We start from the raw sequence: 26,861 nt of genomic DNA, 5'->3' as shown, positions 1-26,861 counted from the left end.
TATTGATTCAAAATCTGTCAAAAATTACACAAAGGAGACATTTCAAAGAAAAATCAAAAGCATGTCTTTTTTCACTGATACAGATTTACATTTACATATACACGAATTGAGTAAGGTTAAAATCTAACCAGATGCCCAATTTACTGCCAAATCCCAAGTGAAAATAAAGATGAAAATATACTGTATTACTCACTTACCTATTTATGTTATATATGATTGAATGCTACATACAAATTCAAAACAAATACCAACGTATTTCCAAATGCTTTCATCTAGAACTTTATCCCTGCTCATTCAAGAAAAAAATACTGAAAACACTTATTTCAAGTACATCATTCCTCAAATACGCTTAACTGAAATAATGGCATAAAAGAAAAAAAAGAATAACTAAGAAATTAACTTTGAACACTAATGACACAATAAAAAAAAAATATTAACAAACAAAGCCCGCCAAACCTGGCCAACTTACAGTTTTCTCTCTCTCAGTGAACTATACCACAATCCATCCAGTTACATAAGCCAAAAAGCTAGTGGTGGCTGATGGCACTTTCCTCTCCCTCATTCCTCATACCCAATCCATCACCCCGTCACCTCCTAAATATCTCTAAAATCCATCCACTTCTATCTATCTTCACCACCACTTTTTCCAAGATATTAACATCTCTCATCTGGCCTCTCCCCATCCACACTCCTAATCCCATCTGTAATCAGTTTTCCTCCATATTGTATCAAGTACTTTTTTATAGCCTTATAATAGCTGCAACTTTAAATTTCTTTGGTGGAATATTTGATTTATGCCTGCTTCCCCTGTTATGCAATAAGTACTATGAGGGTCGAGACTGTATTTACTGACCACTATATCACTGTGACCTAGAAGAGTACCTGGTTAATAAATAAATGTTAAATGATTATGATTGAATGCATGTCAAAGATTACAGATTTATTTATAAATAGTCCAAAAACTAAAGTAGTTATAAGGCTCATGAACCATCATAAGATGTACCTTATTTCATCATTTTTGGATCACACATTTTTACATTTTAACTCTAAAACTGAATACATCTTACAGTGGACAGTGTTGTTTAATTAGCAGTATTTTTTTTCATAGTGTTTCATAAAATAATGATGCATCTTGGAATTTAAAAAAAAATCTCATGATTTGATGAAATAGGAAAACCTACAATAACACCTGGCCCACTCGGTTCAAATCTGGCAATCTAGCCTCTCTTCTCCTTTGGAAACCACCATACACCAAACATTCCATAATTAACAGAGCCTACTGGTCCTTTTACTAACAACTATCAAATCCATTCCTTTTTTTCCATTTCCACTACAATAATATTAGATCCACCTAATGTCTCATTGCCTCATAGCTGAGCTCTTGCTTCAAATTCAACCAACACTGTGCACCTATGATGTACAAGAAACTGAAGATACAAAGCAGTCCAATTACCTGTCCCTGCTTCTAATCTCTCTCCCGTACAATTCAGAATTTTATTCATTTGATGCCTCAGGCTGGAATTACTTTCCTCCCAATTCCTACCTATCAAACCCCTACTTGCTACTTAAGTTCTAGATCAAATCTCATCTTCTTCATGAAATTTTCCCTAATCTCTTTTCAACTTTAACATTCTAGAACACATAAAATCTAATGCATAGTGGCTATATTTTCTGCTTCTTGAAAGCAAGGTTTACATCTCATATATTCTGTTAGAGTGAAAGCTCCCTAAGAACAGGGCTTTTATCTGTTTTGTTCACTGTTATATCCCCGGTACCTACAATATCTGATACATAATAGCTGCTCAGCAAATATTTATTGAATTAACACTCTTTATATACTCCAGGGTAGAGAACAAATCTTTGCAGCTGTGTAAGCCAATCTTTACAATAGAAAAAGTAAAGAACTGGACTAAATAACTTGCATTCTTCAAGCTTCGGTTTCTTCATCTGCTAAATGTAAATAATGTTCAATAGCTCACTGAGTTGTTATAACAATTAAATGCAATAATGCTTTAATAGCATCTAGTACAGACCTGTGTATAAAAGGATGGTCTCAATAAAGATTTTGATAATTTTGTGTCAATAGTTAAATAGTAAGAAGTATTCAATAAATGCCTACTAAATAAAATCTCAGGAAAAATATAAAAAGTTTGAGTAATGTCGAGCCTCTTATTAGTTATCCAATAAAGAATTTCATAAGTGAATTAATTCTGAAATATTTACATTTAGTCCCAAATATTAAGCAGGGCTGAAACCATTTCTGATTAATTAGGAATAATCCCAATTTTACAGGGTATAAGTTTTAGTTATTTGTATTTTACTGACACATGTAGATTATATTTGACAAGAAAAACAATAATTTTACTAATAGAATTCCTACCATGCAATAATCAGAAGTTGCAAACTTATTTGAGTTACGTGGTCCCCAAAAAGCAAGGAAGTACAAAAATTTCTGTCTACAAAACTTTGGTGAATAGTATACAATGCTATTTTACCAGATCATTTACCAGAACTATCTCATAAACAATTACAACAAACAAATTTTTCAATACATTTGCATTCATTTTATAGAAAAAAAACATTGGTTAAATGGCTTTTGAAACCTTTTACTAAACTATACAATTCCATATATTGGCTACTTCTTAACTTTAAACTGTTATTTACAGTGAATGAACTGATAATTAATTCAATATAGCATCAGATTATTGGACTACTTAGAAACTCTTCCTCGTTCAGTAAAAAGGCTTTATTAATCTGTAAACGGGAACATACACAGACTTTACCTTTCAAAGCTTTTCCAACCCCTCTGAGTACTTTCAAAGACTCATAATCTAATTACAAATCACAAGTGACCAAGGAGGAAAGAGTATTCCCTTCTGTCTATCTGCTAGTAATTGACAGAAAATCACTGCAAATTTCTACTGGGGACATATGTTTTGAGTAGGAAAGAGGGGGGGAAATCCTGTGTAAGTAATCCAAATAAAAAGAGATGTAGGACCGGGTTTTCTCCTCTAACTACAGGGTAGTAACTAACTCCTTGTGGGAAAATAATGGATACAAAACGAAAATGTAAGCAAATGAAATCTTAATATAAATTCAATAAGCAGAGTCCAGCTGAGTGGACCACTGACATCTTTCCTATTCACCAGTCATCGTAAGAATGTATTCGAGCCTCCAATCTAAAAAGACCTTAGAAGGATGGAGATGGAGGTGGAAGAGTTGAGGTTAAACGAGAACAAAATAAAGTAACTGAACGTTAATGTCTGGATGGGAAAGCATTAAGATATTCAGGAGAGTGTGTTAACGTCTGAAGCAGTTAAAAAAAAAAAAAGAAAGAAAGAAAAAAGAAAAGAAAAAAGGCCAAATAGGGGGAAATGAGAATATTGAGATCTAAGGGATTCGATTTTGGGTTTTTTTTCTTTTTGTTTTTACTTTTTTTCAACCGGAAGAAATAGGAAAGGAGTTAAATGGATGCGATAGCTTAGGGTACAAGAGATCGTGCCTGGAACACCTAAGAAAAGCCACAAGAAGGGGAACAGCTGCCCACAGGAAGGCTCTGAAAGCCCAGAAAGGGCAAGGAGTCAGAAGACAAACGACACTAGAAAGGAGGGACGAGGGAGGAGCCCAAATCTTCAAAGTGCCCACACGGTTAGCCACAGGGTTAGCGATAGGGTGTCCCCCCACTCGGCCCCCCCCCTTGCAGGAAACCCGGTCTTTCGGGGACCAAGACAGTAATTCCCAACCTTCTCCTGACTGTTCTAGCCTCAAGTCGACCCCTCACCGAAACAGAACGGGAGAAGTGTAAAGAAGGTGCAGGAGCCACCAACCCGGGAAATGGTCCAGCTCTAACGCAGGCCGCCACAAAAACAGCCCGCACACACGCAGATGCTCCCACCTCAGCGCCGCCGCCACAAACACCTCCAGCCCCGGCCACCGTAGTAAGAGGAACGGCCTCCCCTTCAAACCCACTGGGTCAGGCACTTCCGGGGCACTAAATCCTTTCGATTGGTGGCAGCAATAACAGCCGCCTATGGGCCTCTGCTCCGCTGACTTCATCCCTTTTTCCCCCTGTTCGCCACTCCCAGCCCCTAAGTCATCACTACGGCAAGCGCAGAACCAAGGGAAAGTATCCATCCGTAAGCACTGTCTCTAATAGACAAACCACATTATGCCTACCATGAGTTCCTGTTGAATAAATAATTGGACTTCAACTCCCAGCATGCCATGCAACACCACACCCTCTCCTTCGTCGCAGGAACTACAAGATCCAGCATGCAGAGCACCCCTCATTCTTCAATCAACCCCCGATACCCGCAAATCCCAAGTGCGATTTCAAAGTCATTAAATCCCGTAGACTAATGTTGACCTTCCTATCAAGCCTCACTTTGGTAAAAATAGCAGTATTTCCTTCCATCCTGTTGTGAAGATAACTCTAAGCCAAGCGATAGTTGGGACTATAGGTAAATACTTAACAAAATATCAAGAAATGTGTAATCCTGTCATTTTGCTGTACTGCAAGATTGTGTCCGGACAAGGACTATCAGATATGCTCCTGAATTGCATAGGAAATTGTAATAATAGCTAGAAGTAAAAAATATTAACTGTCTGTATTACCTGACTGTGAAACCACATGGGAAAGAAAATCAGAATACACAGTTAAAAAGTTCAAAATCAAATCTGAAAATATTTTTCAACTTCCTAATGTGTTTAATGGTTTGAATTACTTTTTTATTGTTCTCACAAAAACATGTAACTGGAATATTTATTTTCTATTACGTGGTAAGGCAACCAAGTAACCAATCACATAAAGGATGTAGCAAGATCACAAATGTAACATTTATTAGTGAGAGCAAACAAAGTAACTGATTTCTTGCCTGATTAGTTAGCATGTGGCTCCACATTTTAAAACACAAAACTCTGTTTTGATTTCTTAGGACAGATAATATGCATCTAACAAGCTGTCTGGATGTCTTTTTGTTACTTTCATTAAGACTTGGATTACAAGGATGAACATATTTTATTTTTGATATTGTGCATTAACAGTCCATGAGAAACAATGTTTGGATTCTGAAAATAAACTACATGGTAATTATACAAAAGGAAATGTGTGTATATCACAAACATTGGTTTTCTATGGGTTTACAGAAAAACAAATTTTAATTGGTTAGGAAAAAATGGATTAGAATAGTGTCCATTTTTAAAATTTCGCATAGAAGTCACAGAGGGAAATTATATCTTGTAACACTGAGATGGCCTCAGCTACCATACAGACTGCATTCAAACTCCAGTGTGCTAAATTATGCAGCACTATCAAGTAAATATTTAAAATCTATGATCATGGAAAACAAGCTGCTGCCCTCCATACTCATGCACCAACACAATATGAACACAGTGAGAGAAAATATTTCCTTTGGAATGATTCAGAGGTAATGATAAACTATAATTAGATCGTCTGCTATTCATAGGTGTTTATAGTAAATAAACACATAATTTCATCCACTTATTAAGGATGTTATTAAGGAATGTTTAAAAATATTCTAAATATTTGATACACATATTTCTAAAGCAGTTTCAGTGATCAATTGGGTAAATGAATGTGGAAGAGAGTTTAAAGAATACATAATTTATGTAACAGAATTTAGGGTTTTAAAAGAGATTCTTGCAGCTGCAGTGCTCAGCAATACTCTCTCCTCCAAATGTGTCTTGACTTTCCAATTCAGTCATTTGCTAAACACAGAAGAGTTGCAATTGGACAAAATGTTCATTTCAGTTCAACAAATGTACTATGCTGATGCAAAACACTCTGCCTAGGCATGAAGCACAGATAGTTTTGATTATTAGGAAAGACTGAAAGGAAAATGAAGAGAAGAAAAGAAATTTATCAGAATGGAAAACAGAAAGTAAAATGTGTGTAACATCAACTTTTAATAATCACTTATGCACCTGGTTAATTGGAACTCTATAATAGCTTGTATATGTTCTAAAAGGCAAGAACCAATTCTTTAACATGTGTGTCTCTCAGCTCTAAGCACAGTATTTTGTGCAGAGTGATTGGCTCTCCATAAGTGTTTGTGGGAGTTCACAGTGATGAATGAGGCCCTGAAACTCCCTTCTCATTCATACTTTGTAGTTTTAGCATAAACTATTATTTTTTAATTAATAATTCAGATTACATAATAAAGTAGCTATTAAAACCAGAATATTTGATTAATCAGAATGATACATTCAAAACTCAATGAAAGACAGCAATTTACCACTGTGTGCCAATGTATATATATACCAGTGGTGCCAAAAAAATGTATACACATTTTAAGAAAGGAAAAAACTGTATTAAAATTGTAATAGTCAATATATATTGGTAACAAGATGAATACAAGTCATATTTATACATTTTTTGGCACTATATATATATATATATGTACGTACACACACACACACACATAATGTTATATATATATAATATTTATCTTAAGTGTCAAGCCCTTTCTAAAATGTCATCATATCCCAGGCATATACTCTGAAAGCATATAAGTCATTCTAGTGTTATTGATTGTAATAGAGCTCCAGATTTTTGTTAACAAACTTTTAATCCTTAACTTCTACCAAGAATACTTCTTATCCATCTCCCTTGGGGATCCAGGGAAAGATGAAGGTTCTGTTTAATAAGCAAATGTGTTCCATGAATGCCTGATCAAAGATATTTTGAGATAAATTGAACTCAGACTTGGTAAGGTGAATACCTTGTAGACTTCTAAAGGCTGAAAAATTATTTTAGGAAAAACTTGGTGAAAACGTTCCTCATTTCCAAGTGACCTTATTTCTGTTACCTCTCTTATATCTTCAATCTCTCTCCACTGTCCTATTTGCCTCAGCTTACAAACATGCACAGAATCCCCACAATTTTGAAAACAACTTCGGTGAACTCAGCTTCTCTCCTAAATTCAATGTTATTCCATTCTCCTTTTCCTTTCATAGCCACACTTCAGCAAGTGCTACAAAGTAAACCTTAGCCTTGAAATGCAACACAAGATCTATTCACAGCTAATAGTTATTAAACACCTATCACTGTGCTAAATCCTGGAAACATGAAGAGAATTCAGATAAGAAACTTATGGTTCCCACAATACAGTGTAATAAACATTGTAATAGAGGTATGGACAAGGTATTAAGAAAACAAGGAGTGTCAGTTAATTTCAAATTGAGGGATCCTAGAGGAGGAAGTTCTGAGATAACTTAAATGATAAAAATAGTTATTAACTAGCTTCAGAAGAAGGAGGTTCAACCAGTTTAGGATAACCCGTAAATTTATTACAGCTGGAACAGGAGAGTGAGGAAGTGGTATGATATAAGGCTAGAAAGATAGACTGAGGCTATTTCATAAAGGGGCCTTGTACACTATGATAAAAATCTTGGACTTTAACCTAGTTATAAAAGGAACCATTTAGGGAATGATCTAATTAGATTGCATTTTAGGCTGCTGGTTGCAGTATTACGAAGAATGACTTGGGCTGGAAAGACCGGTTGGGAGATTGTTTTCAAAATTCGGGTTTAAAAAAAACGGGATATCTAAAATAGTGATAAGGGAAAAGCAAAAAATTGGCCAGAGATATTAGGATAATAGAATCAAGAGGAGGTGTGAGGGGGAGAAGGAATCCAGGGAAACTCCCTGGTTTCTGTTTTTTTCAACTTTCCACGTGTTAAGTTAGGACTGCTTCAAAGTTGTCAGATCGCCATGCCCAGGAGGCAGTTAGATTTGAAGTTTAAGAGGAAGATTTGAGCTCAATATATAGCTTTGGGGGAGAGGGTCATCAGCCTTAGATGACAGTTGAAACCATGGGCCTGGAATGTGAACCAGGTGGGTGGGAATCTGAGCTAGTCAACAGGAAGCCAAAATGTGACAGAGACGAGGTAGGGTGCAGAATGATAAATGCAAATATCATGAAATCCTTTAAGGAACATGATTTTTTACATAAAAGCAAAGGGCTACTGATCAAGATGTAGCATTGAATAACAAGGAGATAGCTGAACTCATCTCTAGATAGGGTGTTCATAAATAAATGAGACCAAAAAATTCAAGAACGTTCCAGGGGGACAGAATCTTCAGAGAAGAGTCAATATTCGTGAAGACCAGGAAGTGAAGCAAAAATTCTGTTAGGAGAATCAGGATGTACAAATTAGAGCATCAGAGAAGAATGGAAATTATTTTGAAGGGAGAAAACGAGTGGGAGATTGGGTCATAGGAAAGAAGGCACAGGTGAGAACACAAAAAGAAAGATGATGATGAAAGATGACAGGAATACGAGATAGCGTTCACCAGGCTCAAAGCTTCAGAACAGAAATCCTGTATAAATCTGTGGTTCACCCTAACCTGTGTGTGAAGTTTTCACTGATCTTGGCAACAGGGATTGTAACTGACTTGTTTACAACACTCACCTCCTTTTCTTATAATGGAACCCTCCCTCCTCCTCAAAGCCAGGAACTTTAGGGGAGGGACTCTTTCCCAAACCCTACAAGGCATAAATTAATGATTTGCCTAAAGTTTAGACTCTAAATCAAACATTGTGGCCCATTCTCTTGGTTTAGCCATGAACATGTGACATAATTCCAGGAAATGAGATGAGGGGAAATCTGCTGGGGAACTTCTTGGAAAAGTTTTTCTCCCTAACGAAAAACAGTGCATGCGGTATCCCCGTGTTCATAGCAGCATTATTCACAATAGCTAAAAGGTGGAAGCAACCCAAGAGTCCATCAACAGATGAATGGATAAGCAAAATGTGGTCTACAGATACAATGGAATGTTATTCAGTCTTTAAAAAGTAAAAAATTCTGATACATGCTACAACATAGATGAATCCTGAGAACATTATACTGTGTGAACTAAGCCAGTCACAAAAAGACAAACACTGTACGATTCCACTTACAAGAGTAGTCACATTCATAGAGACAGAAAGTAGAATGGTGGTTGCCAGGAGCTGGGGAAGCAAGAATGGGGAGTTATTGTTTAATGGGTATAGAGTTGCAGTTTTGTTAGGTGAAAGGAATTCTGGGTTCTGGAGATGGATGGTGGTTAATTGTTGCGCAACAATCTGACTATAATTAAATATGCACTTAAAATGGTTAAAATAGTAAATTGTATATTATGTGTATTTTACCACAATTAAAAAAAAATTGGAGAGAAAGAGCAGTGTATGCCCAGACCACTCAATGGCAAAAGAATAGTCTCATCAACAAATAGTAGGACAACTGCATTTGTACATGCGAAAGAATAAAGTTGGATTCCTACCTCATACCGTATTCAAAAATTAACTCAAAATGGATCAAAGATCTAAATATGAAAGTTAAAATGATAAAACTCTTTGAAGAAACCATGCCAGTAAATCTTCATGACCTGGATTTGGCTACTGCTTCTCTGATGTGACAACAAAAGCATAAGCAAAAAAAGAAAAAATAGGTCTATTGGACTTTATCAAAATTAAAAACTTTCATGCATCAAAGGATACTGTGAAGAAAGTGAAAAGACAATCCACAGAATGGGAAAAATATTTGCAAATCATAAATCTGATAAGGATCTACTATCCAGAGTATATAAAGAATTTACAGATCAACAAAAAGATAAGAACCCAATTAAAAGGCAAAGGACTCGAATGAATATTTTTTCCAGAGGATATGTACAGATGGCCAATAAGCACAATAAAAGATGTTGCACATGAGTAATCATATTTTATGACAAAATATATTTTGAATGTTTAGACCTAGATATTTATACATTTGAGAGTAATATATGATATTTAAAACTGCAAAATGTCTCTCAGGCATTGTGTTAGTTAAGTATTTTTTAATAACAAACTACCCATCTCTTAGCAGTTTTAAAGAACATTTATTATCTTATAAATTTTGTGGGTTAGGAATCTGGGCATGATTTAGCTGGGTCTTCTACTTCCTGGTTTTTGACAAGGCTGCAATTAAGGTGTTGGCCGTGCCACCCAAAGTCATGACTGGGGAAGAAATTTCAAGTTCTTTCAGTGGTTGTTGACAGGATTCAGTTCTTTGTGGGTTGTTGGACTGAGGGCCTTAGTTCCCTGCTGGCTATTAGTCATAGCCAGTCTCATTTCTTTGCCACATGGGCCTCTCCATTCATAGCAGCTTGTTTCATCAAAGCTTGTGAGCCAAGAAAGCAATAGAGAGAGTCTGCTAGCAAGAAGGAAGTCATAGTCCTAAAATCCAATCCTGAAAGTGACCTCCCGTTACTTTTGCTATATTCTACTTATTAGAAGCAATCCACTAGATTTCGTCCTGACTCAAGGAGAGATGATTACACAAGAGCATACATACAAGGAAGTCGGACTCATTGGAAGCCATGTTAGAAATACCTACCACAGTCACCACATACAATTGCTGCAAATACCATGCTAATTTCATAAGTACCTTGGAACCACCAACTGGAATAAGAACAGAAGTAAGAAAGTGAATGCCTAGCTCTACTGTGAAATGATTCTTTGCTAGGCAAGAATTTATTGCATTCATGCGTTCTGAGAGAAAACGTTTGACAAAACATCTTTTTTTATCTTATCTAAACATTTTGCTGCTCAAATCCTCTCCATGCTCTGAAGCAGTGTTTCTCTGTTAGGTTGCCACTACCCAAACCAAACCATTATTACAGCATTTGAACACAGATGCCTTTGGTAGAGCAAAAGATGTGGAGAAGCATTTCCCTGGGGCTTGAGCAATTCTAGTCATGAGAATGGATGTTTAGGGTGAGGGGTTGCACTGGGTTCGTGCTGAGAATGAGGGAGAGAATGAGAAAAACATTCGTGTGTGTTTTTAGTATGATTTTTGTGGCTATGTTACATGTAGGGCCCCTAAGGCATGGGGACAGAAAACTAGCTCCTCTTGCTTGGGGCTAGTGACAGAACTGATGTGCTTAAGGCAGAAAAGCAGTAAGAAAAAAAGAATCGTTCAAAATGTCATCATCTAAAGGCAACCATTGTTCACATTTTGATCTGTATTTTTTGATATCTTTTCTTCTAAGTGTACTTTTTCATTTGGATGTTTGACAGAGTTGTGATTGTTTCACAAGCATCATTTGTTATCCAGCTCTTTTCACTTACCATTGAAACATAAAGCACATTCCCATGTTATTATGAACTATTCATTATCATTTTTTAAAAACTTGTACTCTTTTTTTCTACCTTACACTGCTTTCCAGGAAAGACAGCAAGTTAAATACTGCTCCTAAACATTACTTCTGTTAATCTAAATTTCAGTCTGGCCCAATTTCAGATTCTTCTGAATCTAAAAATAGTCTCTTGTCCTCTCTCTCTCTCTCTCTCTCTCTCTCTCTCTCTCTCTCTCTCTCTCTCTCTCTCTCTTTCTCTCTCTCTCTGTCTCTTGCTCTCGCTCTTGCTCGCTCTCGTTTGGAGACTCAGGAATTCGGTGAGCTTGAAGGAAGAGGAAAGAGTCTAATACTGGCAGTTTGTCATTTGAACCAAAAGTAAGGTCTCCAACTTCAAATCAGAGGACGGGTCAAAAAGGGGCTACTCACTTAATATTAATATTAAGTTGATATTAATATTAAATCTTGATATCACAAAAACTGTAGTTTTTTTAAAAATATATATGAAAATGTTACATTTATATATTTTTAAAGTCTAAAGGTATCCAGAAGAGAACTTCTCTTGATATTTATTCTTTTTGACTTCTCTACAGGAACACAAAAGCTGGGAAGGATCATGTTTGTTAAGTCCCAAGGCTTCAGTGGAAATGTCAACATAGTAAAAAAAAAAACCATAATGTCTTAGAATTATTGTAAAAACAGTTTTGACTACAGACTTCTTGAAAGGGTTTTGAAAACCCCAGAAGTCTGCAGACCACACTTTGAGAGCTACCGCTTAACACTCTTAGTCATTTACATCTTAGCAGGTACCTCGTATATTTTAGTCACAGCTCTCCATGTTGTTCTTATTTTAGAAGCTGAGAGAAGTTCACTAATTTGTTTAGGATCCCATAGGTATAAGAGAAAGAAGTAGAATTCGCATCTAGAATTGTCTAACTGCAAATCCCAGTCTCTCCCGCTACTTTATATTCCTAGGATGGTAATTCTTGAATGCCTAACCTCTTATTTTCTGATTTGCAAAATACAGTGCTCGAAGTATTTGTTGTACCTTTCCTCAACTGGGTGGTCAAGGGTACATATGGACTCTTGATAATCTGTTTTCCTAGGTATAAAAGTAACAGAGGTAATCTTTTGAACAAGAAAACCCCGAACTCTCTCACGACAAAATAGAAATGCTGAGTGAAAAGTAGACGATAAATAAATAAATAAAGCCAAGGGTAAATGTATGTATCTCATTCTGAAATGTGGGAAGGAAAAAAATAAGGGGGGGATGTTACAAATTTCCAGAATTTGTCATTTGGGCCTGCCCTCGCTCAGGTCTGGTGTGACACTCCATGCATGGCAGGGATCCAGGAGTTGGGAAATTGACATAAAATGGATCTAAGAAACAAAACATCTTCCCCCCACCCCCTACAGCTTAGACAGTTACACTGAAGCTACTTCCCCTCTTCCTCCCCACACACATACCACTTACTTTGCATTAACATGACTTTACTCTTTCATTGTCTACATAACCTTGTTTTATGTGTATTTCTGTTTAAAGACACCTTATATATTTGATTCATTTATTAACATTGAACCTATGATCAACAGCACTATATGTCATGTCTTGAATGAAGCTTTTCTAACACAGATATTTTCTCTGTAAGGCACATCGTGGCCTCTTGCACTTAGGAACACTAGACACAGCACTTTAAAACTAGCTTGGGGGCTATTTCAGACAACAAAATTGCCAACAAAAAGCCCACGAATGTGAAAAATGAAAAATGTAGCAATACATGTACCACAAAAGGGTCACTTGTTTACCATACGAGAGCTGAAACAAGGAAGCAGAGCATGACCTTGTTCGACCTTAGCTGGGACTGTGCACAGGAGACTGATATTTTTCATGGTTCTGTGTATAACTATGTCCACCAATGACAGAAAAAGAGCCATGAGTGTTGATTTTGGGGTCACACATTTTAGCAAATAGTTGAATTTGCAAATATGTAATCCACAAATAATGAGAATCAACTGCAATTGTAAAACTTTCCTGAAGGAACACACCTTAAAGTCGGGCCACCACAAGATTCCTATACTTTTTAAGATGTGATCACAATCTAGTTACAAACACAGGAAATAATTTATCATGACTGAGGTAGCAAACACAAGTACTTACAGTAGAAACCCAAGAATTTCTGGAAATATAATTACTCAATAGGAACTTTATTTAAAAATAAAGGAGAAAAAAAAACATAAAAGACCAGATAGATGTGAAGACCAGACAGAATTTCTAGAAATAAAAAATGCAGTCAATTAAATGAAAAACAATTAAATGCAAAAGTTAAGCAGTGGACTAGACAGTTGAAAAAAAGAATTAGTGCACTTGAAAACAGATCAGAAAAATTGCCTTTCTAATCAGTGCAGAAATCAAAAACAAATTCACAAAGAAAATGTAAACTAAAAATCATAATCTAGTTGCCAAGTGGTAACTTTTTGTTAATATTTTTGTGTATATCCTTCCATATATACATACATTTATGCATTTGTGTATACATATATACTTTATAGCAAACAATAAAATATTATAGCTTAATTATTTTGATTTGGTAATTTGGTTTGAACATTTTCCAGTTAATAACTAGGCTTCTACAATGTGACTTTAGTTGACTGCATTGTATGAGGTCTGCCAATTAAGTTCGCGAACTTGCCACAGTGAGCTTACATTGGCAGCACTGTACAAACAGCTCGGTAAGGTTTTATAACCTTGATATATCAGTGTCTCACAGGTGTGTTTCATATTGACGTGTGGCGGTGTCCTGCTGAGTGGCGTTCCTTATTGTTGTTGGGTGTTTTTGTGTGCTATCGCGAGAATTTTTGAGCTTGAATTAGAGCAACAAACAAACATTAAATTTCTTGTTAAACTTGGCAAGACTGGAAGTGAAATCAGGGCATGTTAGTCCAAGTTTATGGGATAATGCCATGAAGAAAACGGCAGTGTACAAATGGATTAAACATTTTTCTGAGGGGAGAGAATATGTCACTGATGAAGAGAGGTCAGGGTGGCCAGTAACCAGCAGGACTGACGAAAACATTGCAAAAATTCATCGAATTGTGCATCAAAATCATTGGCTGACAATGAGAAGTATAGCAGACCAATTAAACATAGATAGAGAAACAGGAAAATCTTAACTGAAAATGGCATGAGAAAGGTTTGTGCAAAAATGGTCCCAAAGGAACTCACTGATGAACAAAAGCAAAGGAGAGTCGAAGTTTGCCAAGACCTTTTGGAGAGGCAAGACGATGTTTTGGGCCGTTGTCATGCGGGGCGGCCTGCGCGGTCTCAGCTCCCACTCCCCACATAAGAACTCAGGACATGGCTAGGCCAAAAAGGAACATCCACGGAGCCATAGATGGGGGAGTCATACCACTATATTCTCGCTGGCGGCTGGGTTGGAGACACAGGAAGCAGGAGCCACACTGTTTGCAACCCTCACTGCACCGCTTACAGGCTCAGCCACCATCTTCTTGCCAGCCCCCATTTTTCTGCTAGCAAAGCCATGGCAGTTATATTAGTGGCCAATTGCTCCCTGGTTACAGTTGACGACCACCTAGCCACAGCTGACAGCCATCTACTACCTGAGCCAGCACCCCTCCACGTAAGGCCAAGAGCCTGGAAACTGCTCTCTGGGGCTCTGTCCCCACAGCTGTGTTATCACTGGTGATGAAACATGGGTGTACCAATAGGACCCTGAAACAAAGCATCAAAGTGCACAATGGAAGTCAGCCAGTTCTCCACGACCAAAAAAGTTCCGTCAGTCCAAATCAAGAGTCAAAATGATGTTGCTAAACTTTTTTGATATCAGAGGGATTATTCATTATGAATTTGTACCAACTGGACAAACAATTAACCTAGTTTACTATTTGGAAGTGCTGAAAAGGCTGCGTAAAAAAGACAGAAAACGACCTGAACTTTTTGCCAACGACTCTTGCATCACAGCAGTGCACCAGCTCACACGACACTGTCTGTGAGGGAGTTTTTAACCAGTAAACAAACAACTGTATTGAAACGCCTTTCCTCCTCACCTTATCTGGCCCTGTAATGCAGAGACTCAGCTCCTGCTCCCCACACCAGAACACAGCATATGGTGAAGCCAAAAAGGAACACCAACGGAGCCATGGATAGGGGTTCATACCACTATATTCTCGCTGGTGGCTGGGTTGAAGACATAGAAAGCAGGAGCCGCAATCTGCGGTCCACTTCTCTGCCAACCAACTACCCCACTTGCTAGCTGCAATCCACGCCTGCTAGCATAGCCACAGCAGCTATATCAGTGGCCAATGGCTAACTGGTTTCAGCTGATGGCCATCTGATCACAGCTGATGGACATCTACTACCTGAGCCAGCACCTTTCCACGTGAGGTCGAGAGCCTGGAAACTGCTCTCTAGGACTCTGCCACACAGGCCCCCAATAACTTCTTCTTTACTCCACGATAAAGAAAATATTGAAAGGAAGACATCTTTATGACGTTCAGGACATCAAGGGTAATACGACGACAGCTCTGATGGCCATTTCAGGAAAAGAGTTCCAAAATTGCTTTGAAGGGTGGACTAGGTGCTGGTGTTGGTGCATAGCTTTCCAAAGGGAGTACTTCAAAGGTGACTGTAGTGATATTCAGCAGTGAGGTATGTAGCACTTTTTCTAGGATGAGTTCATGAACTTAATTGTCAGATCTCGTACATGGACCAGTGCTAGACATGTAATGTCTGCTCTTTCTACGTTTACTTTACATATACCCTGTCATCACCATTCTTAGTGTAATAGCCAAGTTGGCTAAATTTCAAAGAATAACTCCAAAGCATGGGTATCTATGTTTCAAGTTATAACTATTATATTACAGATATCATCTTTCATACAAAGTATAGCATTAAGATTGGTCAGATTAAATTTATCCAGAAAGTTGATCACAGTATTACTTTTGGAAGTGTATTTGGCATAGAAATCCAATGAATTAAACAGATTTCAATGAACTGCCAGTAGATGGCTCTCTTAATTTGCTATTTTATTTTCAGTTCAGATTTATGCATTTACGCATCAAGTCACACCATCAAAAAAAAAAAAAAAAAAAAACGGGTAAGAGGGTAGAAATGGCTCTCCAGGAATTATCTAATTCATTCGTCTATCTTCTGGTATGATTTACAATCCACAGTTGTAAATTCATTTTCAAAGGAACCCTTGAGTAGATAGTTGTGTGTGGGGGTGGGAGGTAGTTTTAATAAAACACAAGGGAACACATTTTTTAAAATGTTTTAGTTGGAGCTTAGAATTTTTATTATGTTTATTTGTCATGATAGACAGATGAACATAATTTGTTTCTTAAATATTCCTTGAAAAATTAACTTCCAATTTTTCTTGCTGTGGGGACAGAGCCCCAAAAAGCAGTTTCCAGGCTCTCGGCCTCACATAGAAAGGTGCTGGCTCAGGTAGTAAATGGCCATCAACTGTGATCAAATGGCCAGCAGCTGTGGCTAGTTGGCCGTCAGCTGTAACCAGTGAGCCATTGGCCACGAATATAACTGCTGTGGTTACGCTAGCAAAAAAAAAAAAGGGGGAGCTAGCAAGAACATGGTGGCTGAGTCTGCAAGCGGCACAGTGAGGGTTGAGAATTGTGTTGCTCCTGGTTCCTGTGTCTCCAACCCAGCCGCCAGTGAGAGTATAGTGGTATGACTCCCCTACCTATGACTCCGTGGGTGTTCCTTTTTGGCCTCACCATGTCCTGCATTCTTGTGTGGGGAGCGGGAGCAGAGACCCCACAGACCCCGCAGGCCGCCCCACACGACACTTGGCGTAGTCGGCAGGATCCCCTGCACTACACTTGCTATTTCATTTCTCCATTATAACTTTAAACCTGGTTAATTCTTCCCTGTTTTTCTCTGCATTACATAATTAAGTAATAACTTATAAAAAAATCTATCTTTTCTTTATCAATTAGTTGGTCAAGACCTTTGTATCCCCACATTTTACCTTCATTTTTTTATGCTGTGAATTTTTGGGGGGGCATTTATTAGTTCCTCAAATGTTTGAAGAGTACATCTACACTTTATTCTCCAAGATATTTGTTGCTGGAAGATATATCCAGGTATGCACCAATTAAACTTTATATCTTGTAGAGTTTATAGCCCTACCACTGTTTCTGCCAAGTTCTAGAACTTATTTCCTCAGATGATGTCTCTAATCTCCTAAATATACCTGTGTTCTACAGTTCCCTTTCATCCTAGGCTAATGCTAGAGGGAAGCCCAGTCTCTTCGCTGCTTTCACAAAAAACCCACTTGCACACAAGCACTTGATGGAGATCTGCAGAGTCCTAGAGAGGTGCTTGGTTTTTCCTTAGTTGAAACAGTCTTCTGATTTCACTTCATATTTCCTCCTCTTTGCTTCTCTCCATTTCTTCCCTATACATCCAGAATAAAAAAATTAACTCAAGCCTCTTCATAGAACAGATATGACAAGAGTCAGACCTTCTCAATTTCCTCAGACTCCTCAACTGACCTCATGGGTACCTCTAAGGCTGGAATGGCCCTTTCACATATGTCTTCAATCAAGGGAAGAGGTTAGGCCTTGGTATCACTCATTGATCAGTCTTTAGATGCAAGGTGCTCCCTGGGAGGAGGCATAACTTTTGAGTGAGGCCCCTCCCCTTGTCTAAGGGCAATTCCCCGAGAAAGACTCAGCTTTGAGCCATCCGTAGCCAACACTCCCCAAAGCTGGGGATGAAAACTAGTGCTTCCATCCTACAGGGGGCCTCTAGGTGGTGCACCGCAGAATCAACTTCAGAGTCCCTCTTCAGAAGAAGAGACCTAAACAGCAAGAAATAAATCCAGAAAGAAATAGAGATACCCAAAAATAATACTTGAGTCCCTCAACTCAGCTCTATTGCTTGAATTTCTAGTTACATGAGCCAACAGAGTCCATTTTCTGCTGAGGCTATTTGAAATTGGGTTTCTGTCACTTGCAACTGAAAGACCCTAATTAATAACACCTCATGTTTGCAGAAAGAAATAATCACTATTTTCTTCTTTTAGTACTTATCTCAATGCTACATTATGATTTATTTGTTTACACATCTATCTTTCTAATTAGACTGTAAACTCCTTATAAGATATTTTATCCATCCTATATCTACCATCTGTAGCAGTGCATAAATAAACGAGATAGTGAGTAAATAATTGTTGAATTGATGAATATGAAAATACCAAAAAAAAAAAAAGAGAAGAAAGAGAATACCAAAATAATAGACAATGCACAGGCATAGACATGGATTAGTTCACAGAGCACATGAAGTAATAAAAGTATAGTCAAAAATTGACTTGAAAGGCACAATATTTAGCCTTTCAGATTTCACATTTCCTTTTTTAGGCTACTCTTAATTGCAATTTATCCCAAGAGATTCAGATTCTTTAACATCAGGTAGCTTTAGGTTGACATTTAAGCTAGGTTTGGTAGAATGCTCATTCCTTCTTGAAATATACTGCTTGCCTTCTTATGATTCTGAGCCTCATGTTTATTCTTGGTCTATAGATTTGTTCACTGTGTATTTGGCCCCAGGCTCTGTGCTGGACTCTGGGAATACAGCAAAGAACATGATAGAAAGGCTTGCACCCAGGAAATACATATTCTTAAAATAGGAAGACAGATTATAAACAAGTGATTGCAAATGCAATGTGTATTACAAAAGATAATTATAGGAATGTGTTGTAGATTAACTGTGAGATTAGGGAAATTGTCCGAGAGAAAATGACATATCTACAGAGAACTGAAGGAAGAATAGAAGTTAGCTCCCAGAAGCCCCAACAAACATTTTATTGTGTTTCATTGAAGTCATCAGTATGGTCAGAGGAGTAGGTGAATTCACTAATTCAATAGGAATTCACTAAGTAGCTATGCTAACCAGAACCCACTTCTAGAACTGAAGATGAGGTTAATCCCACCTAAATTATATGGTTGAGAATGGGAGAGGAATTTTCCACAAAAGTAGATCTTTGGGTACAGCTACAAATAAGAAGTGGAAATGGGTGCTGGGCAGCAAATACCAGCTTCCCATTATAGGGAGCAAAACGTGATTCAGGGGGCCAGCTAGAAGACTTGAGCAGCATATCAAGTGAGAGATGAGAATGACTTGGATAAGGAGAGGTCAGTGAAGGTTGAAAGCATGGACAGAACTCGATAACTAACTGGCTGAGAAAGTTAAAAGTAGGGAAATTAGTCAAAGATGATTCCAAGATTAAAGTTTTTTCTTGCCCAGGCTGTGACATAGCCTAGATGTCTTAAGAACGTCCTGGCTGTGGGTCAATGAATAGGAAAAGATTTCCCTAGCTTACCATCAGCTGATGATTCCCCTGTGACTGTCTGGTAAGAGATTCCAGATTCCTGGTCACAAAAGAAGGCACATGATCCAGATGGGTTCAGCTGAAGTTCTTCACTCCCCTAGCCACAGTGATTCATCCAAGGGATGGGCTTGTTATTCCTTCCCAAGGATTTTTCAAACTGAAGATGAGAAAAAGAGATTCACTTTTTTAAAAAATAACTAAGCTTGAAAAAATGCAAGTTCAAGTTGCTTTGCCTGTGTACTCTTTATGAATTCAGCTCATCTATAGAGGAAAGACTGACACCAGTGTGCAAAATCTGCATAGACAGAAGATATGGAAAGAGATACAGAGACAGAGACAGAGAGACAGAGATCTTAAATTCTTGCAGGATTTATATTCTTGGATCCTTCTGTCCCTGGAGCCAGTTCTACTTCTACCTTTCTGTAGTTTGGTCATGTGCTGTACAAAAGCAGAGATCCCACGTGCCTGTCACATGATAGGCCCTTCAAAAATAATTGTTGAGATACAGATTTCACTTTGGACCAAGATGGTGTGACAGGCGCCATATTTACCCTCCCGTCTGAAATAATTAAAAAAACATACAAGTTATATGAAAAAACATATTTTAGACATTGGACATCAGACAGTACAGAACAGTATGATTTCTGAGAGAAAGAAAATAAATGAAGTATGTCCCGTCATCACCCCATTTTACTGTCTGGAGAGAGTTTCCACACTTTGTATTGCAAAGAAGGGAACCCAGGAGGAGTTGAGCAGATGGAGCTGGGGTCACGGGAGGACGAGGCCGCTAGAGTTCTCAGAATAGCATCCCAGAGAGGAGATTGCTGCACAGAGAGAGTGCTCTGGATCTGCACAGGGCTCCCCTTTATTGTTCAGCTGAGTATTGATCAGAGTATGTAAAGCAGGAACTATCTGAAGTGGAACTGTAAAAAAGAAAGCATATATTTGAGCATATCTGTGTTTCAACTTGGGAAATAAATACGTCGTTATAGTTTCCAATGAACAAAAGCTCTGATAGTTTAAAAAATTCTTGAATGAATATAAGTCAATAAATTCTCCCTTTTCCCTTAAGCTAGCTCTAGTTGAGTTTCTGTTGCCTGCATCCAAAGAATCTTAACCAATACACCTTACAATTTCACTTCCCAGAGTTTATCTTCAGGGATAAACAAAGGATTCCAAAGAGTTTGGTTATAAGAATATCTATCATTGTTAACGTTTATAAATGTCAAAAATCAGAAACAAACTAAATAAAGATTTTTCTATGCCGATTTTGATAAATTAATATAATAAAATACTATGCAGTAACTAACATGACATTTTAGTTTCTTACTTGACATAGAAATATGTTTATGATAGATCGATGAATTTGAAAAACAGATTACAAAACAGAATGTCTAGCTTTTTATTGTACATATGTATATATGCATATAAAGTGTGGAAGGATACATCTTAAAATTTTAATAATTCTCATCTCTAACTAGTGGAATTTCAGGAAGTTTTTACTCTTTATTCTTTTTTAAGTGTCTGTATTTTCTGATTATCCTACAACAAATTTCCTTCAACTCTTTTTTTGTATGCTTGTCTCCTTAGCTGACCTCTGAGTTTCTGTTTTTGATCTAAAATTTACCTCTGATTTTCAGTTTATTTACGAAGCAGAGGAGATTGACACACTTTTCATCAGTTGAATAATTAAGTCCTTTCCTGCTCAGATTACAGATTTCTCCCATTTCTCCAAATCTTCTTCCAGAGCTCTAATCATTACAATTTTACAATATAACAACATACTCACTATACACATACTACAGGCACAATGAAAATCATTAAGGACATGCTTATTCTCTCTCTAATATCCTAACGGAGAGATGTTGTATAGTCAAAGGTATATGTTCGATAAAATGGGGCCAGAGAGGTTTTAAATTTTTACCAAAACACACCGAAGCAGCTCAGTTATTAAAGCTTAGAAATGTTTGCTAGTGCCTGGGTGAGCTAATGCTTTGGCAAATATTGAAAGTGACCTATGTCCCCAGGGGTAAGCACGTTATGCCTAATGATTCAATGTCCCAGATTTTCCAGAAAAGACCTGATTTCTTTCTTTCCTTTGTTTTCCCATAACAAAGGTCATTCCTTTATTGGATTTTAACTTTTATGTCTCTGGAAGGTTTTCCCTGTAAATTATTAATAACTCTTGCATTTGACTAAAAGATCTTTTGCTAGATTACAAATCCAAATTTTTAATTTAGATAAATGATCACCAAAGCATCAGGGTTGAAACAATTAATTCTCAGGTAGGGTAAGGTATTATTGATGACTCCAGCAGGATCAGGGAGAGAGATATGAATGTTGTGAATATTAAAAATCTAATTAGGGGCTCATAACTTTGGTAACCACACGAAACTACCAACTTGAATTCCCAGACAACTTGCAGCATAATTACTTCTGACGTTGTATTCTAGTCCCAGATATAAAGCTAATTAGCTCTATAAAAGAGCAATCAGTCAATAATTTTGTTGCTTTCCATATCCTTAACTTTCAAGTAGAATATTTAAAAATGATCTACCAGCCTTGCTGGGTTATTTTGAGATTTAAATGAAATACTGAATATACAAGCGATTTAGAAAGCTTTGTTTTTGTCAAGGAGTCCTTCGTTAACATCTTACTATGAAAGTTAAAAAGTAAAACAGAAAAGCTGAGCTGCTTTTGGTTGAAGAGGATATAAAGTGCAGAAGCCCTTCATACAGATTTGATATGTTACTCTTGCTTCTTCCTGTGTTTATTAGAGAAAAATTAGAACAAGAAAAAAAAATCACTAACAATTCTGCCACATAGAAAACTGTGGACAGTTTTCAGATGTTTCAGAAAGGTTTTGAACCTTTGCATGCCTAGACTGGAAGTTACTAAAGAAATGTTTTGACCTAACTATCAGAACCATATCTGGTTTTAATATCTCTTTATAGATTTGGTGAAGAGAGGGAAAAATAGACCAAATAATATTATAGTAATGTTTTTAAACAACTGGTATAGAAAAACCTTTATTTATTTGGGCCTTAGAGTATTTCTTTCAAGTTGTAGTTCTTGTCTTGCCCTGGAGATATAAAAAAGTAGGAGAAGGTAGTGGGTAGACCCGGAAGACTATCTGTAAACAAACTTGATCAGGTGACGGGTTGAACAGAATGAAATCTCTTCCTCATTGTTCCACGAGGCTGGGATAAGTGAGATTATGGGCCAAGCGTCAAAGTGAGGAAGGCAGATTTCATCCTCAATTCCAGGAGGCAATGAAACACATGGCCAGAAAGAGGAGACAAAGGCCAGAAGCTTCTGGCTAATGGATCTGATTGAGAAGCCGACTGAAACAAACGTAGAGAGCTCTGGCTAATAATTAGAAACAGGACTAGAGTTCCCTTAGCTTGTTTTTTATTGTGCAGTATCTGTAAATTCTTGGTTCAATCAGATTAGTATAAAGTTATCAAGATAATTAAACTTAGAATGTGGCCATTTTGTTAAGCGTATAAAACTGCATTCTGAATTTTTTATTAAATGTTTTAGCTGCTGTAAAAATTTTATTTTCTTTCTTTTTCTTTTAATTGAAGTTTATTGGGGTGACAATTGTTAGTAAAGTTACATTGATTTCAGGTGTACAATTCTGTAATACATCATCTATATCTATATCTCACATTATGTGTTCACCACCCAAACTCAGTACTCTTTCCATTACCATATATTTGACCCCGTTTACCCTCTTATGGAACCCCCCCACCCCTTACCCTCTAAAATGTTATTTTCAATATACTTTGAATTATAAGGGTAACAGAAATAATTTTGTACATTTTTAATTTAATGGAATGATTTTCAAGTTTCTACAAATACAATAATTGTAAATTAAAGCATTAAGCATTTATTGGTAAATAATGTATACATTTCATTTCAAGGAATATGATACGTGAGTGAAGTTGAAATAAATGCCTTAAAATTTTTTTAAAAAAGAGTAAGAATTAGGGTGAGTATTTCCCAATGCCCCCTGCCTTCTCCTACTTTCTTATATCTCCAGGACAAGACAGGACTATAACTTGAAAGAAATACGTTAAGTCCCAAATAAATAAAGGTTTTCTATACCAGCTATTTAAAAACATTACTATTATTTGGTTTACTTTCCCCTCTCTTCACCAAATCTATAAAGAGATATTAAAATATTAAAACCAGATATGATTCTGATTGTTAGGTCAAAACTTATGTTTAGTAACTTCCAATCTATGCATGCAAAGGTTCAAAATCTTTTGAAACATTTGATTATTGTCCTACATCCTTCATGATCCTCCTGCATATGTTTAGCCATTCTTTACTCTTAGAAGTCCTTCCTGACCCATCCAGACTGGACTAAATGGCCTCCCACGTGCTCTAAGCCCTACTGTGCGTATTTCTATTATTTCTACTTACCACCGTGTGTTGAAATTATCCGCTTATATCTCTTTGGATGACCCGCAAGCTTTTGTATGGAAACGCTTCATACACCCCTGACGAGACTGAGTTCCCCTATTACAAGCGTCCATGATTCCCTATGCTTTTTCGTTATAACACTGATGGGTGTGATTATTTTTGGAACAGGGATGGTAATTACCACTCTCCATTACTAACCACATAACCATTTGGGCTGAAGCTTTCCTTTACATACCACAATCACTTTCCTCACTGCATTCCCTTTGTTTTTGAAAGGTCATTTGAAAAAAAGAATATTGGGTGTTTCTTGCCCTTTTATTAAAACAATATCTTTGTACAGAGATTTAAAAGTTAAATAATACCATAAGACATAATTTGTTAAAAAAAAAAAGCAGTACACTGTTCTTCCTTTTCAACCCCCAATTTCACTTCTTTTTTTTTTTACCTGATTAAACTTTATTTTAGTGGGTCTTAAAATTTTGTGACAGATTTTTTTGGTTGTTTCCATTAAAAAGTAATCATTTTAAAAACTAATAACTTAAAAACTGCCACACACACACACACACACACACACACACACACACACACACACACATATTCTCCTTTCTTTCTGGATGTTTTACAATGCATTACAGTCATTAACCAGTCTTTTACTATTAATTTAAATGGTCAATTGAGACAAACAGTTCTGAGACCATTCTTCCACCACTGATTAAGACTGGGGTGGCAGGCATTGGAAATAATATTCCTTTAGCCTTCTGAGCTTTCTGGGCAGACTTGGTGACCTTGCCAGCTCCCGCTGCGTTCTTGTCCACTGCTTTGATGACACCCACAGCAACTGTCTGTCTCCTGTCACGAACAACAAAAAGGCCCAGAGGAGGGTAGTCAGAGAAGCTCTCAAGACACATGGGCTTGCCAGGAACCATGTCAACGATGGCAGTGTCACCAAATTTCAAAACCTTCGGGCCATTTTCAGCTTTTTTCCCTAGAACAATAATCAATCTCCTTCAGCTCGCCAAATTTGCAGGCAATGTGAGCTATGTGACAATTGAGCACAGAAGCATATCTGGCACTGATTTGGCCTGGATGGTTCAGGATAATCACCTGAGCAGTGAAGCCAGCTGCCTCCACTGTGGGTCATTTTTGCTGTCACCAGCCACACTGCCACGACAAACATCTTTGACAGACACATTCTTGACATTGAAACCCACATTGTCCCCAAGAAAAGCTTCACTCAAAGCTTCATGGCGTATTGCAACAGTATTTACTTCCGTTGTAACATTGACTGGAACAAAGGTGACCACCATGTGGGGTTTGAGTCTCCAGTCCCCCCAAAGGGACAGTACAATATCACCAATTTTGTAGACGTCCTGGAGGGGCAGATGCAGAGGCTTATCAGTTGGACGAGTTGGTGGCAGGATGCAATCTCTAGCTTCGAGCAGCGTGGTTCCACTGGCATTGCCATCTTTACAGGTGACTTTCCATCCCTTTAACCAAGGCATGTTAGCACTTGGCTCCAGCATGTTGTCATCATTCCACTCAGATATTGGCTCAAATACCACTGCGTCAGGGTTGTAGCCAATTTTCTTAATGTAGGTACTGACTTCCTTAATGATTTTCACATACCTCTTCTGGCTGTAGGTTGGCTCAGTGCAATCCATTTTATTAACACCAACCATTAGTTGTTTCACACGCAGTGAGTAAGCCAGAAGGGCATGCTCACGGGTCTGCCCATCCTTGGAGATGTCTGCTTCCAATTCACCAACACCAGCAGCAACAATCAGGACAGCACAGTCAGCCTGAGATGTGCCCATAACCATGTTTTTGATAAAGCCTCTGTGTCCTGGGGCATCAGTGATGGTCACATAATACTTGCTGATCTCAAATTTCCACAGGGAGATATCAGTGGTGATACCACGCTCATGTTCACCTTTCAGTTTATCTAAGACCCAGGCAGACTTGAGGGAGCCCTTTCCCACCTCAGCGGCCTCCTTCTCAAAATTTTCAGTGGTTCTTTCGTCAATCCTACCACATTTGTAGATCAAATGACCAACAGTGGGAGACTTGCCAGAATCTACGTGTCAATGGTGACAATGTTGATATGAGTCTCTTCCTTTCCCATTTTGGTTTAGATTTAGCAGGGTTTTTTATGACACTTGTGTTCTGGCCACAAGCCTGTTGCGAAAAAGCCCCCAATTCCCACTTCTGGAAAGCAACATTTTTTCCATTATGATAGCTGAATATTCTTCTGGTGCTTGCCTCCATTTTCCTAAATAACATCCTCGTATTGCTGCTATTTCAAGATTGCTCAGTTTCATACCTTTTGGCTTTCCACAGACTGCCCACTCCGTCCCCCATCACACACGCTTCCACATACACTGTTTTCCTCCTCCATTTCTTCCTATATGATTATATTATCCATAACTATTGGTTAACTTTACATTCCTATGCAGTATACAATTACATTTCCTTTCTTGTACAATATTTTTGTTTTTTCTCGTTCTCTATCGAAGAAAGACCCCTTGTCTGAGGACCTACGGGATAAGAATTAAGCCCTAGTTCTGCCCTCAAGTCACTGTGTAACCTTCCCCTTTCCTGATCTCAGGTTCCATATTTGTAATACAATATGTAATAAAATAAGACTGGGGGTTTCAACTAGATGACCCTTAAAATTTCCTCTAGCTAATTCATACAGTCAGTCCAAACATGGTAACTCAAGAATCACCCCTCGCAGCCGGCCCCGTGGCTCAGGCGGTTGGAGCTCCATACTCCTAACTCCGAAGGCTGCTGGTTCGATTCCCACATGGGCCAGTGGGCTCTCAACCACAAGGTTGCCAGTTCAACTCCTCGAGTCCCACAAGGGATGGTGGGCAGCGCCCCCTGCAACTAAGATTGAACACGACACCTTGAGCTGAGCTGCCACTGAGCTCCTGGATGGCTCAGTTGGT

General features: G+C 37.8%; 1 protein-coding gene and 1 pseudogene across 5 annotated transcripts in view; both read right to left on the bottom strand.

The window, feature by feature from the left end:
• ATG4C (autophagy related 4C cysteine peptidase) overlaps positions 1 to 4,039 on the bottom strand; it is a 64,790-nt gene extending 60,751 nt beyond the window's left edge. The window contains exon 1 of one of the 5 annotated variants that reach the window (XM_033115634.1): positions 3,828 to 4,039. The gene's annotated coding sequence lies outside the window, so the exon portion shown is untranslated. The remainder of the gene's footprint in view (positions 1 to 3,827) is intronic. The other 4 variants (XM_033115631.1, XM_033115635.1, XM_033115633.1 and 1 more) reach the window with 4 other exon arrangements.
• Positions 4,040 to 20,250: 16,211 nt separating this feature from the next.
• Positions 20,251 to 26,035, bottom strand: LOC117027084 (elongation factor 1-alpha 1-like; annotated as a pseudogene).
• Between the last annotated feature and the right edge of the window lie 826 nt (positions 26,036 to 26,861).

The sequence above is a fragment of the Rhinolophus ferrumequinum genome, chromosome 9, assembly GCF_004115265.2.
Source record: "Rhinolophus ferrumequinum isolate MPI-CBG mRhiFer1 chromosome 9, mRhiFer1_v1.p, whole genome shotgun sequence".
NCBI lineage: Eukaryota > Metazoa > Chordata > Mammalia > Chiroptera > Rhinolophidae > Rhinolophus > Rhinolophus ferrumequinum.
The sequence above is the reverse complement of the archived record's forward strand: the minus strand, read 5'-3'. Positions and strand labels throughout refer to the sequence as shown.